Source organism: Adiantum capillus-veneris, chromosome 20 (genome assembly GCF_014529385.1).
Source record: "Adiantum capillus-veneris isolate H3 chromosome 20, ASM1452938v2, whole genome shotgun sequence".
In the NCBI taxonomy this organism is placed as follows: Eukaryota; Viridiplantae; Streptophyta; class Polypodiopsida; order Polypodiales; family Pteridaceae; genus Adiantum; species Adiantum capillus-veneris.
Window position 1 is genome coordinate 148,650,064 of NC_140950.1, and position 15,098 is coordinate 148,665,161.

A 15,098-nucleotide genomic window follows, 5' to 3' on the forward strand; every position below is an offset into this window, starting at 1 on the left:
TGTAGGGGGTGTGTCGATTAGAGGCAGGGGAAACTAGCAAAATGGGTATGCACGGCGAGGTTAAGAGGGCTCCCCTTTGTTGGCAAAGGAGAGAGAGAGCTGCCGCAAGATTGGTGTGAAAGGGGGGCTTGAAGAGGCTATGATGAATGAAACAAAAAAAAGGTATTGTAAAAGATTTTTTTCATCAGGAATAAACTGACGAGAGGGTGGTTCCATCAGGGGGGGTGTGTCGATCTATCGAGGAGGCACCGCCGATTGCAGAGGGGTGAGACTTAGAGAGAGAAAGATTGTCGACTGGAGAGTCTCCAGGGGGAATCATGGCGAGCAGACATAAAGCGGTAGAGAGAGATCTCAAGCGGATCTCGTAGAGGGAGAGAGCATGAGAAGAGCCGCCGTATGCAGGCCAGGCAAGTAGAAGGGTTACCGAAGTCGTGAAAGAGAGAGAGAGGGTCTCTCTGACTGGAAACGAGAAGAGAGAAAGCCTCTGTGGGCCGCCGTGAGCATGGGGAGGAAGAGATGCAGCCCATAGTAGGTTGCACGAAGAGGGAGTGAGAACCGGACTGCAGTACAGGGTTCGGCCTGAGTATGAGATGCGAGAAAAGAGGGAGCGTGTAGCGCTTCTGAGTGAAATAGAGAGAGTTAGAGTGAAAAGCTCTCTTTTGGGAATAGAAAAGAGGGAGACAATCCACTTGTGAGTTGATCTGAGATAGGGTGAGAGACTCTGGGTGGCAAGGGTAATCAAAGATATTAGAGAGAGAGATTGCTCACATTTTCAGGTTGAGTCCAAAGAGGGGGTTCAAAGAGATTGACACTCGGCACTCTATTGTAGAGCTCCTTGTTGAAATCGAAGGGGGGAAGGGCTCCCCATAGGCAAGAGAGAGTGAGAATCTCTCTGAGCGAGTGTGAGAGAGAGTGAGTGAGTTTTCCATGAGGCTGTTGTGAGAGAGAGAGAGAGAGAGAGAGAGAGAGAGAGAGAGAGAGTCATCGCGCTGCCCTATAGGGTGTAAGCCAAATACCTGCGCTACCGTATAGGGTGTAAGCAATTGGAATCCTACGAAGCTGCATCGACGAAAGGTTTTGAAGCCAAAGATAAGTTTTGTAAAGATTGTTGTAAAAACAATATTTTCACTATTCAAATTGCTCAATAATTTCACAATATCTCGCTCTCGTCTCGATTTTCGTCTCTCTCTTTCAAACTAAAGACAACATTCTCTCTCTTCCTTTTTGCTGAACTATTAAGTGATCATATTCGTGTAAAGTATGGAGCTTGATTTACCCTTGTAATTTTCTATGGTAAAAGCACACATTTGTAAGGCCCCAATTATGAGGAGAAGCCATCGTGCGTGAAGGAAAATCACTCACCGGAAACCAAAAATTTCACGGACAAGAATCAGGGGCAACTTTAGGGGCCTCAGGGGCGGAGGCCCCCGAGACTTTTTTTTCCTCGTCGGAATATTCCTTTTCACCGGAATATTATGGCCGGACGGTGGCCGGAAAGTGGTCGGCGGAAAACAACCGTCGGCTGGCTGGTGGCCGGTAGTCAATGGCCGGTGGCCGAATTCAAAAGCGGACTTGTCTTCTCAAGGGCGGCCACACATGGGCGGATTGGAGGGTCCGATTTGGACTTATCTACACAAGGGCGGCTACACATGGCTGCCTCTCATGAGAGAGGGCAGCCCTTTTGGCCTATAAAAGGAGGCCATTCTACACACATTTCATAGTGTGAAGTTGATGCAACAAGGTGAGTGTGAGGTGGTGAGAGTGAAGCAAGGCGGGAGATCTATTAAGGGTTTAATCCCTTTGTAAACTACTTCTTCTTTTGAAGTGCTAAAGCCATTGAGTGGCTACTTTCCCGTGGACGTAGCACACATTGGGTGAACCACGTATATCGTGTGTACTCTCTCTCTCTCTCTCTCTCTCGCTACTCTATAATCTCTTCTGTGTGAAATCTATCTCTCTCCATTAAGTAATCTACTCAAAAATTTATTTAGCTACGTCTTATTTCCTAACAATTCGTGGATAATCATTAATACAATCTGGCACCGAGACTGCATTGCATAGTCCTTGGCAGCAGATTTTAGCAGCACATCTCCAGCCATAGTTCCTTGTTGGTGGGCTTGGGTTGGGAGTTTGTCTTTTTGTCTTTGCTTGGTTTTTCTTGTCTGGTCCTGCTCCATGGCCCAGGCATAGAAAAATATCCATCAGTGGCACGCCCGGTGGGACCTAGCTTCTAGCGTTCTTGCTTGAGCAAAGTACCTGCAACTCTAAGAGGTGGAGCTAGTTTTCCCTTTTTCCTTGTATTTGATTTTTAGGCTGGTTTCTTTCCTCGCGGCCATCTGGGATGCATTCATATCTAGGCGGGGGGATTCCAAAAAAAGGGTTATTTTGACGTCTGTTGCTACCCAGACCTTGAATATTGATGATGATGTTGGTGAGCCTTTAGGCTTTTACAAAATTTGGGATGAGTTTTTAGCCCATTTGAGCGATGAAGTGGATGAAGACGAGGGCATTTCCCTTGAGTATATTGCTTGGAGCGAAGCATTGAGAGAGAGTGCGACTCTTGACCAATGCGTATGGGATGGCTTTTTGGCCAATGTAGTGGATGATGCCACTTTTTTTGAATGTTTTCTTCAAGAGGAGAATGTTGATTTACCTCTTGTTCTTTCCCACCCTCCCACCCTTGTTGAGGAGGTGTTGTATGGAGTGGGGTTTACACATTCTTCTGAGCATATCAATGAGGAGATGCAGCCTTTAGAAGGGGTCGGGTTTGTCGCAGGGGATACGCCTGTGATTGCACCCACACATTTTGACGACATTGTCCTTAATGAAGATGTTTGTGATGGTTCTAGTGTTATCTCTCTTGATGTTTCTGATGACGATGTGGTTCATACTGAAAATGTTTTTTTGAGAGAACAGAATGATTCTCTAGTTGCAGATCCCGTGGTTACTAATGTTTATGATGCTTTTAGCCCACCACCTATTCCCAAAGCTAGGGAGCGACATATTGACTAGTGGATTGTGAAGTTGACACCTTTTGATGGCGGTGGGGTTGTGACAGCTGACTCCCATTTACTGCAGTTTGTGCAAGCTTGTAGGCTTGAGGGTTATGACAAACCTGATGACCTTATGAGGTTCTTTCCTACTTTTCTCACTGGGGTAGCTATGCAATGGTACCTTAGTATGATGCGTCATTCTCCACATTTGATGCAGACTTGGAATGGATTGGGTAGCGCTTTTGTTTCCAGATTCTCTCCTATTTTGCCTTCTTGTTTAGTCTTTGGGACCCTGTTAGAATTCTTCCAAGGGGAGGGTGAACCAATTGATGAGTATGTTAAGCGTTTTCAAACTTTCAAGATGAAGCATTGTGATCCCTATGGTTTTGATGAGAGAGTTTTGTTGGAATGTTTTCTTACGGGTATGTTGAGGGATATTCAATTTCATGTGAGGTTATCAGATCCAAAGAAACTTGATGATGCATATGCACGTGCTAGGGTTGTGGGGGAGTCCTTTCAAGCTACCGCCCTAGCAGTCCAATGGAGAGTAAACTTTGAGGCTGAGCGAAAACACAAAGAGGGTTGTTTGAATGCTATGACATTTGCTTCTAATGTTCCTATTCCACCATCTCTCACTCCAACACCTCTGCAAGCTAATGAGACACCTATTTTAAAAGAAAACACTACTCCTCTACCACATTGCGTACCACATGTGCCACAACGTGAGTTTGTTTCCCATCGAAGGGGGTTTTGGCAAGATAAAGAAAAGAGGGAAAATAATATAAAAAGGGTAAAATTTAAATAGAAAAATAAATTCCCAATGGATAAGGAACCCGTCTAACCGGAAATTCTGGGTTCACACTAGCAGGCTAGTTTTCCCCGCAGGACGCCACTGCTGCACTTTTTTTTGGCCAAGGGCATGGGGATTTCGACAGAGAAATAGAGCATCTGCATGAGATTTGAGTGTTGAAGCAAGCTTGAAAGGTTGTTTTATCATAATTTTCACGGCGATGATCTCACTTGGTTTGCTTTAAGGAGTTGTTTTGACAGGGTATGATATGCTTGGAAATGCTACAATGAAGTCCACGACCTTGATGACTAAAGATCGAGATCCGTCACTACTAGAGGTGTACAAAGGAAGTTGGGCAAAACTTTGAAGAGGATGAACACCAATGGCCGCTTATTGTTTTTTGCATATCATTTGTGACTTTATCGTATTGTGCGAGTGTGTGAGTGCAAGAGTGTGTGTGTTTGTCAAAGGGAGTTCCGAGAAGCCTTTGTCAAATATGAAAAACAATTGCTCTAATATGTCTGTTTAATGTGCTACGGGGATGGTGTTGAATGTGCTGAGGGAGGCCGAGTGCCGCCAGGGGTCCACCAAGCTTAAGAGAGGGGCAACCTTTTTGCAAGACAAAGAGGGCCCAAGCAGGCCATGAGATAGGGGCACGCTAGTTTCCATTAGCAATGTGAGAGAGGCAAAGAGTCGAGAGTGGGGGTGTGAGCCCACACTTGTTTTTTTTTTTATAACTATTATTTTTGGAATGTCCATGTTGACGAGGGGGTGGCGGAGACCAAAATATGTAGGGGGTGTGTCGATTAGAGCAGGGGAAACTAGCAAAATGGGTATGCACGGTGAGGTTAAGAGGGCTCCCCTTTGTTGGCAAAGGAGAGAGAGAGCTGCCGCAAGATTGGTGTGAAAGGGGGGCTTGAAGAGGCTATGATGAATGAAACAAAAAAAAAGGTATTGTAAAAGATTTTTTTCATCTAGAATAAACAGACGGGGGGGTGTGTCGATCTATCGAGGAGGCACCGCCGATTGCAGAGGGGTGAGACATAGAGAGAGAAAGATTGTCGACTGGAGAGTCACCAGGGGGAACCATGGCGAGCAGACATAAAGCGGTAGAGAGAGATCTCAAGCGGATCTCGTAGAGGGAGAGAGCATGAGGAAAGCCGCCGTATGCAGGCCAGGCGAGCAGAAGGGCTACCGAAGTCATGAAAGAGAGAGAGAGGGTCTCTCTGAGTGGAAACAAGAAGAGAGAAAGCCTCTGTGGGCCGCCGTCAGCATGGGGAGGAAGAGATGCAGCCCATAGTAGGTTGCACGAAGAGGGAGTGAGAACCGGACTGTAGTACAGGGTTCGGCTTGAGTATGAGATGCGAGAAAAGAGGGATCCTGTAGCGCTTCTGAGTGAAATAGAGAGAGTTAGAGTGAAAAGCTCTCTTTTGGGAATAGAAAAGAGGGAGACAATCCACTTGTGAGTTGATCTGAGATAGGGTGAGAGACTGTGGGTGGCAAGGGTAATCAAAGATATTAGAGAGAGAGATTGCTCTCATTTTTAGGTTGAGTCCAAAGAGGGGGTTCAAAGAGATTGACACTCGGCACTCTATTGTAGAGCTCCTTGTTGAAGTCGAAGGGGGGAAGGGCTCCCCATAGGCAAGAGAGAGTGAGAATCTCTCTGAGAGAGTGAGTTTGCCATGAGGCTGTTGTGTGTGTGTGTGTGTGTGTGTGTGTGTGTGTGTGTGTGTGTGTGTGTGTGAGAGAGAGAGAGAGAGAGAGAGAGAGAGAGAGAGAGAAACGAGTCATCGCGCTGCCCTATAGGGTGCAAGCCCTAATACCTTCAAGCAAAGTGGAATCCTACGAAGCTGCATCGAGGAAAGGTTTTGAAGCCAAAGATAAGTTTTGTAAAGATTGCTGTAAAAACAATATTTTCACTATTCAAATTGCTCAATAATTTCACAATATCTCTCTCTCGTCTCGATTTTCGTCTGTCTGTTTCAAACTAAAGACAACATTATCTCGCTTCCTTTTTGTTGAACTATTAAGTGATCATATTCATGGATAATCATTAATACAATATGGCACCGAGACTGCATTGCATATTCCTTGGCAGCAGATTTTAGCAGCACATCTCCAGCCATAGTTCCTTGTGGGTGGGCTTGGGTTGGGAGTTTGTCTTTTTGTCTTTGCTTGGTTTTTCTTGTCTGGTCCTGCTCCATGGCCCAGGCATAGAAAAATATCCATCAATGGTGAATCCCCCAAGATTCTCCACAACCACAACATCCAAGCTCTTATATCAATGGGACCATACCGGCTAGCATTAGCATACCAACTACCACGTCTAAATGCCCAGGGCCACACATATGAACTTTGAGCCACCACATGGTACAACACCATACCAAACTTGGAACCTGAGGGTTTCCTATACGCCAAGCCCAATGCCAATAAGTACTCCACATGCAGTCTCTGGAGCACGTTCACCCACGGTGCGTGCTCACTTAGGTGACCTGGCAACATTTGCTCAAGCTATCGGTCGATCTATTACTGAGAACATGTGTAACACACTTGATAGAGAGCCTAGAAGTAAGGCAGTACAAATAGCCAATCTCATACAAAAATTTAGTGGAGACGGGGATGTGAGACAACATATCAAAGTGTTTAAACAAATATGAAATTATCTAGGAGAACACAATGACCTTCATAGGAGTAATGTTTTAAGACTAACCTTAAGTGGGAAGGTTGGGGATTGGTATAGAATCCTAAGGGTGGAAGAAAAAATGATTTACCTTACTCTTATGAGATTATTCTTGAAAGAATACATATGAGAGAGAGTGCTTTGGGGTGTAGCATCTCAGCTCTTGAACGCCCAACGAGAGGAAGGAGAGTCCGTGAGAGACTTTATTAGTCGCTTAAAACATTTGAATTCTCGTTGTAATCCAAATGAGCTCTTTAATAATATCCAATTTCTTTTGATAGATTCATCAAGGGATTATGACATGAGGATATCTACAATGACCTGGTCATTACAGGTATCACCACTTGGGAAGCAGTCACCGCCAATGCAATCCAATTGGAGGATAACTTAATGATTCAAGGAGTGTAATGTCTATTGCCCGCAATGCATCAATAAGCATTATGGGAATGAGTACCCTCACACTGCCTTACATTATATCAACATCAAAGCACATGAAGACAGAATAGAAGACAATACACAGGACCAGAAAACAGAGTTACAAGAGAGAAATATATTGATGACATGAGATAGAGATATCCACAAAGACTGGTATGCCCCCAACATACACTCGCTGCTCTAGTGCAGATCCAGAACGGTGTAAAACCCCGTCCTGTCCCATCATATCTCGTGAAGAACTACCCCAAAGCCGCATGACTCCTAGTCCGTAGTGTCTAGACATCTGCAAGACCGCAAGACTACATTGTGCGGCTTATGCCGTAACACCTGGCACGCACCATGGATTGCGCCAACCCACACTCTATCCCCTTTGTGTTGAAGGTTCCGGTTGTTGTTCCTCCGCCTGTTCTGGTGAGGAAGAAATATTGATATAGCCAAAGACCTGAAAATCTTGTCGATGAGCCCGATATACCTCCGCCAACAGTTTTGGATCTATCTCAGGTTGCTTCGGCCAAGGATCCCTTGGAATGAATTGCGTTGGCAAGGAAACAGACTAAGCTGCCTGTGGCAAAGGAGCAAGAGGTGTATGAATAGGATAATGCCAAGACAAATATCTGTTTAGTGCAAGCCAAAAGGTGGACATGGCAGAAGACTGAGTGAAAATGAATGAGACAATGTCTCCACCCAAAAACAGACTCGGTGCCGCTCCTTACGAAGGTGATGAATCACTCCTTGCAAACGAGAGACATGAGCCTGTGCCTCAGCACATTCTTATGTAGCTTTCACCCAATCAAAAATATCAAAACCTCTTGGACAATATTCTTACCTCTGTCATTATTCGGCGGCTCAGGCTGCCTCACCACAACCTGTGGAACTCGTTGTTATGCTAACACATCAGCAGATACCCTTGACCTCCAACTCTGCATTTGAGTTTCCAAAAAACCGTGCAGGTCTTGCTACATCTCCATTGCTAAGGCATCAAGATCATTCATGTTGATCATCACATCACCAGGATGAGATGCTAAATAAATGGCCAAGCCGAACGCAATGACTCCGCAATGCGCTGCAAAAATGTTCCGCACTCTTGGAGATGATCAGAGGGGTTTGCAGTAGTTGTCTCCCAGGGCAAAACTACTGGAAGAGTCCCCTCCATTGTATTAGTTGTGATAGTAACACCAAAATTTTCTGGTTGCAAGGAAGTATTTGCACCCACAGAGCAAGTCCCAACCGGAGTGGAGGTTTCCACCCGCTCCTGCATTCTGCGTCACCAGCGTGCAATGGCAGAATCCTCCGACAAAGTTGATGTCACAGCAGGAGGTGGTGTGGAAAACAGGATTTGCTCCCGTCCTTGCTTGCGGCTTGATGTTCCTGCAATGACCATCTCCTGTGCACTAGAGGCTACCACTAGAGTCGAAGTACCTGGCACATCCATGATGCGAGCAGGTGTTTGAGACACCCCCACAACAGGCACTTCCTGACTTTGAGTTTGTGCCAACTGCATAGTACCATGTACTACAAATCGATCATCCTCAAAGTGGCATAGAGGGCGAAGGGTAAGAGGAAAAACTCCCCTCAAGGGAAACACCAGGACAAGAAGCTACCCGACCTTGGTATTTGTTGGGGTGCTATAGCCCATCTGTCCCACCACTCTTTGACATTCTGCTAGCAATTGTTCTCTGACGATTGCTGCCCAAGCCACCGGCCCAAAGTTGGCCGAATGCAATAGATTACACGCTTTAGCAGAAATTGTATAGGTTTTGGCTTGCAACCAATTTCCTCCAGGAACAAGCAATATGCATCCCTTATCGATGTATCAGTGAACCTTGATAATTTATATTCACCCTTCACTTTCAAGCCAAACAGTACTTCTGCCTCTACAATAGGAATAACATGTGATGCTCACATAACACTATCACTTGGCAAGCACTAGTATCTTGAAATTCTTTCAGCTGTCAATTGAAACTGTTGATTGTTAATTTGCACCACATCACCAATAGCTAAGTGATCAATCAATGTCGTGGCCTGCGGGTGAACAGGAATACCTGGCCAATCCAGGTTGGCAAAGACAAGTAGGTGCAAATCTTGTAACCAAGCGTCCACCTTGCGTAGCTGCACCGGAGTAAACGGTAGCTAAGTGATCAATCAATGCCGTGGCCTGCGGGTGAACAGGAATACCTTGCCAATCCAGGTTGGCAAAGACACGCAGGTGCAAATCTTGTAACCAAGCATCCACCCTGCGTAGAGCCAGTTGCACCGGAGTAAATGGAACGCACTGTAACAAGGAGGCTGTCATGGGGGCAAAAATACACAAAAGAACAGAAGAATGATTCATTGTAGCCTTGTAAATGCATTGCAGAAAATGGGAGGAGAGTATAAGGTATCCACTGCATGCACTAAACCACTCACAAAGAGTTCTCAAAATAGGACATGCCACGGTGTCACAATCATCATTGCCCTTTTCCCGCTTTTCAAGTTTGTATGCAAAAGAATTTCCAATCATGACTAGGGAGGCTTTCGGCTCTTGTCCCACAGCAAAGGGGTAATGAATCGAGGTAGGTGAAAAATAATGGCATAGTCAGAACCCATTGACTGGCATAGAAATCACCTCCCCCCGCAAGTCAACCAAACGAAAGGAGGTAGGCCTGCATGCTTTAAAAAATCCAGAATGGCCCAAACCACCATAATTTTAACTTCTCGGGAATCTTCCCAAGGCGAGAATTAAATACAAGGACTAATTGAACCCGTAAAAATTGCCGTGCTTTAGGGCTATCTAGCCATTTCTTCCGTCTAGACTGCAGATCTTGCAACACCACAAAAATGTGCAACCGCCCTTCATCTAATTCTTGCAAAACATTCAAATGATAAACAATGGAATCTTTCAGAAGAAGCTTATCCACAACCAACATCCACAAACTCGGAACCACATACTCCACTAGGGTAATTGTCTCCATACCAAATGCCAACTTGAAAGGAGTCAATCATGTTGCCACTTTATATGTTGTACAATAAGCCCATAATGTGGAAGGAAGTTTCACATCCCAATCCGTTCTATGCATATTTACTAGCTTTGTCAAGATACAAACCAATTGCTTATTAGTTGATTTTGCTTGCCCATTCGTCTGAGGGTAATAAGGAGGCAGCTTATCATCAACTGTTGGAACCACATTTTTACGAGAATACGTAATTAGTGAAACCACCGGGTCTAATTCCTCCAGCTCCTCAATTTGAACCATAGCCACACTCAGCTACTTTTCAGCAGCACGTTCCTGTTTCTTTCGATCATATTCCATAGCCTCTGAACACTTGGACCGCCAATGCCCATTCCCTAAACAGAAAAGGCAGGTCTTGGGTCGATTAGGATCTCGGTCACCTCTTCCTCGACCACAACCCCCTCCTTGACCCTGTCCACTTGCTTGTCCTTGAAAGGGCGCCTCTGATGTATGAGCACGAACCATCGCCACCGCAGGCTCTTGTCCCTGCCCTGACTGTGTTGGGTTCCATGTAGAATAATCCGGACTCCTACGACCCCGACCATTGTAATAACATTCCAATGTATTATAAGTATTGGCTGTGCAAATTGCACACCAGTTTTGATTCATGCCACACTCTTGAGTGGCATGTCCCGTATTCCGGCACTGAGTACACCACAATTCCTTCAAACTTTTAGCCACCGTAGAAGAATCTGACGATCGGGATGGAACACCTTTCCCTTGATGCTGGGATTTTCTCTGAGGTGCTTCCTCCAATTCTTTCACCGAACCGCTGCTGCCTGAATTTGAGGAATCTAAGTCTGCAGTCTCCGACTCCGAAATATCACTGCCACTTCCCTGAGACGTACGATGAGATTTCTTGCCATCCTTTTTCTTTGATTTCTTTGGGGATTTTGTATCCTCTAAGTCCTCTCCTACTACAACATCCCTTGCAATTACATTATCCAATGGAGTGGCTACCTTATTCACTATTTCCATAGCAGTTTTGAGACCCTTATTGATTCCTCGCAAAAAATAATCATTCAACACCTCGGCTGCTGAGCGTTGTGCCTGAGGCACCCTCTGCAAAAGCATCCAGAATTCCGCAGCATAATCCTCCACTGGCAATGACTTTTGGCGTAGCGTCCAAAGCTTTTCCAAATGTTGAGGGACCATCTTTTCCGTTCTAAATCATCGCAATAATGCTCTGGACCCTTCGACATACGTCTGAAAGTGATCATCAGGGTACTTTGACAGCCATTTGGCAGCTTTCCCTGAAAGTGTAGATTCAAACACTGATTGTTGATGAAGAGGAATCACCACTCTAGGATGATTCAATCCATACACTTTATTAAATTGTCACAAATGTGCATTAGGGTCTTCCTTTGAAAGACCTCAAAAGCGGCTATACTTAATCTGACCACCCACTATTGGTTGTGCCATAGTCCCTTGCCCAATTGTACCCCCTCATGGAAAAAGCTGTCGAACACTAGGAGGTGGGGACACTAGCAGTGAAACCCCCAGGACTGCTTACCGGAGATGGTGGTGGAGCAACATGAGTGGGTGAGGGTGAGTGCACGGCAGGAGGACATGACTGACTACATGGAGAGCACACTGAATACACCTACCGCGCACCGGACTTGGCGATGGAGACACATGCTCCTCAGCCTGCGGTGTAGAAAAAACAAATTCATCCAAACCGCCTCTCCTCCGTCGTCTCCCCACAATTGGAACCATAGGGTCAGGAGGACCCTGTGACCTAGTGCACACGCATGTTCACAGCAGGTCGCCCATCGTGCGATGTGATATCTATTGCCCGCAATGGAGCAATAAGCATTACGGGAATGAGTACCCTCACACTACCTTACATTATATCAACATTTAAGCACATAAAGATAGAATAGAAGACAATACACAGGACCAAAACACCATCTTCTTCATTGATATGTAACAGAACACAGAGTTACAAGAGAGAATTATATTGATGACATGAGATAGAGATATCCACAAAGGCTGGTATGCCCCCAATATACACTCGCTGCTCCAGTGAAGATCGGGAACGGTGCAAAACCCCATCCAGTCCCATGATATCCCATGAAGAACTCCCCCAAAGCCGCATGACTCCTACTCCGTAGTGTCCAGACATCCGCAAGACCGCAGGACCGCATTGTGTGGCTTATGCCGTAACAAGAAGAAAGACTGTCTGTTAAGCCTAAATCTACTAGCTCCCAACAAGCATCGGGGCATCCAGCCAATGACCCTAAAGCCTATTGCTACGGATCCAAAGATATCTGAGATGACTTTAGCAGACACCACCAAGGCCATTCAAGAGAGTCTTGGAGATAATATTGCTCCACAAAACAATCATATGTATCCAAGAAGGGAGCAGCAATGGTGCTCAGTTTGCTGTGGTCTTCATAGTACCAATGAATGACCTACTTTTAGAGTAAGAATTAATGTGAATTGAAATGGCTATGGAAGGTATAGTCATCAAGATAAGGATTGCATAGTATTTAAGCGTGCGATGGCCAATAGACCAACCTTAGCATGGATGGACACACCTCAAGTACCTTCATTGATGCCAGCTCCACGTCTTGAACAAAAATCACAACACATGGTCCCTAGGGACCAAAATGTTGTTCAAATAACACCCTTATCACCTCTAGTGCTAGGACCGCAACCACCACATCTGAGAATCACTTATGTGAATCAAGTGGATTGTGAGTCATCCATTGCTTGTTTGGAAGGTTGTGAGGAGGATATAGACCCTAGTATTGCCTATGAGATTGATGCACTTGGAGAATGTCTACAATATTACATGGAGAACTATTGGGGACAAGTCAAACATGTCTATCAAACAACTGCTCTTATAGAAAGAGGCGAAAATATCAATTACACTGCTAAGAGACCACCTCTTCAATGCTATGAGTGTGAGGGTCCACATCGTGTATCCGAGTGTCCTATTAGGCTACAAAAGAATGCTACACCAATGCAAACTAGTCAAGCGAGTACATCTACAATGCCGATACTCATGTGTAATTGATGTGGCATAGAAAATTTGATTGCTCATTGTCGAAGAATACAAATGCACCGAAGATCATGCCATTGAATTTAATTGAGGTTGCTGAGGAGCTAGCACAAAGTACACCTATGGTACCAGTAAATGTACTCACATGATTGATGCTCCAAAAACAAAATTATATTCTTGAAGAAAGAGGCATGACATCAATTGCCCAATCTCAGAAGAAGAAGAAGACATGAAGGAGGAGATTGCAAAAAGCAGCGAAGTCCAGACCCTAGTTCAAAGAACAACATAAGGACTGGTGATGACCCTGTCTATATGGACGACGCTCAATAGGATTCAGATTCAAGTGAAACCATGGAGACGAAAAACAACCACTAGGAAAGAAATCAACAAGGAAGATCGTCATGAGCCACAATGGCTAGGACCCAAGAAGAAGATAGGAACTTACCCAAACCCTACACATCAGATTGAGCAATTCAAACAATTAAGGAGTTTGGTAGAAGAGACCCAAAGGGATCTAGATCCAGCACCTAGGTATATCCACATTACAGACACAATGTTCCCTATGCAACAACAACCTCACAAAGTCCATAGACCCCTAGCCATACCTAGTGTCATCCAAGAATAAAGTGACTTAAAGTCATGGGAAACTGGGCGTACTCACTTTTTCTTGGAGAGAATGTTTACAACGGGACTACTTGGACCTATCGAAGAAATGGAGATCCCATCTTCCCCACGTCAAGGGATTGAAGACCAAAAGATGCCATTAAATATTTCCAAATTGATGGATTTCATGGCTTCAAAAGTTAGAACCACCATCATATCCAAACTATATGGAGACCCCAAGCTATTCTTAGCTCTTCAAGATGGGTAAACCGGTCCAGCAATGACCCTACCCAATGAATCCTAAGTATCCAAGATTGTTCAAGAAGATATTTCAAAGCTTGTCAAATCCGGATTCATATATTCTATTGAGCACTCAAAATGGGTGTCTCCAATAGTGATTGTGCCAAAAATAATGAGAAACTCAGAGTCTACATGGATCTTAAAAAGGTCAATGTCGCCACTAGGAGGGACCATTACCCCTTGCCATATTAAGAACATGTGCTTGAAAGTGTTACAAGGAAGGAAGCTTATAGATTTTTAGATGGATACTCTAGATACAATCAAATCACAATTGCACTAGAGGACCAAGCTAAAACGGATTTTATAACTGAATTCAGAGTGTTTGCATTTTGTGTTATGGCTTTTGTCTTAACCAATGCTCTTGAACACAGGAGAAACTTGATCCTTATGTTTCAAAGGACATGCCCACACCTTTCACGCAGAGTCATCTATGAATGTCACAAAATAGCTGCCCCCCCCCCCTAGAGATTTGGTTGACATAGGACCACAAACATGACTATGTACTAAATCTAGAGGTTCAACTCGCTTTTGACCTAATGGTAAGTGGACGGACCTAGTCTGTTTGCCATAGATACAGTGCTCACAAACAGGAAAGTCAACATAAGACAAGACAGGTAAGTAGCCAAAACCAGTCAGAGTTCTCATTCTTTTTTGGCTAATATGACCTAGCCGGCAATGCCACAACTCAGTAGACGACAGCTCGGCTATAGATATGTAATCATGACCAACATTTACCAAGGTACCATGCTTCTGACCTCTAAGTAAAACAAGATTACCTTTGTGTACTGTTCAATAACCATTTCCAAATGTGGTGTTGTAGCCCAAATCATCAAGCTAACCAATAGAAAACAAGCTTTTAGTCAACTTGGGCACATGTTTGACATTAAGTAAAGTGAGTGCCATTCCTTAGGTGCAATTTGACGTTTTTGACACCCTCAATGTTTAGTTCATAAGCATCACCAAGTCTCACTTTTCCACAAGAGTGAGAATAAGTAGAGAACCACTCTCTATGTGGTGTCACATGGAAACTCGCACCAGAATCTACTATCCAATTTTGTGCATACTACACATCTTCTATAACAAGAGCCGCGACGGGTAGATCTGCTATGAAGACCAATACATCGGAGGTAAGTGGCATAACAACCGCTATAAGAGTCTCTACAATAGGAGCATTTGAAGACTCTAGCACATTGAGCTCCTCTAACGTTTCTTTGCCCTTGTTTGAATCGTCAAACTTAGAAGTGTCACCGGATTGTTTATCCATCTTGCTTTGCTACCATTTCTTACAATCCTTCTTCAC

At 44.6% G+C, this 15,098-nt stretch overlaps 1 pseudogene; it reads left to right on the forward strand.

Moving 5' to 3' along the window:
* Nucleotides 1–396: 396 nt before the first annotated feature.
* Nucleotides 397–3,798, forward strand: LOC147433383 (uncharacterized; annotated as a pseudogene).
* Nucleotides 3,799–15,098: the final 11,300 nt, after the last annotated feature.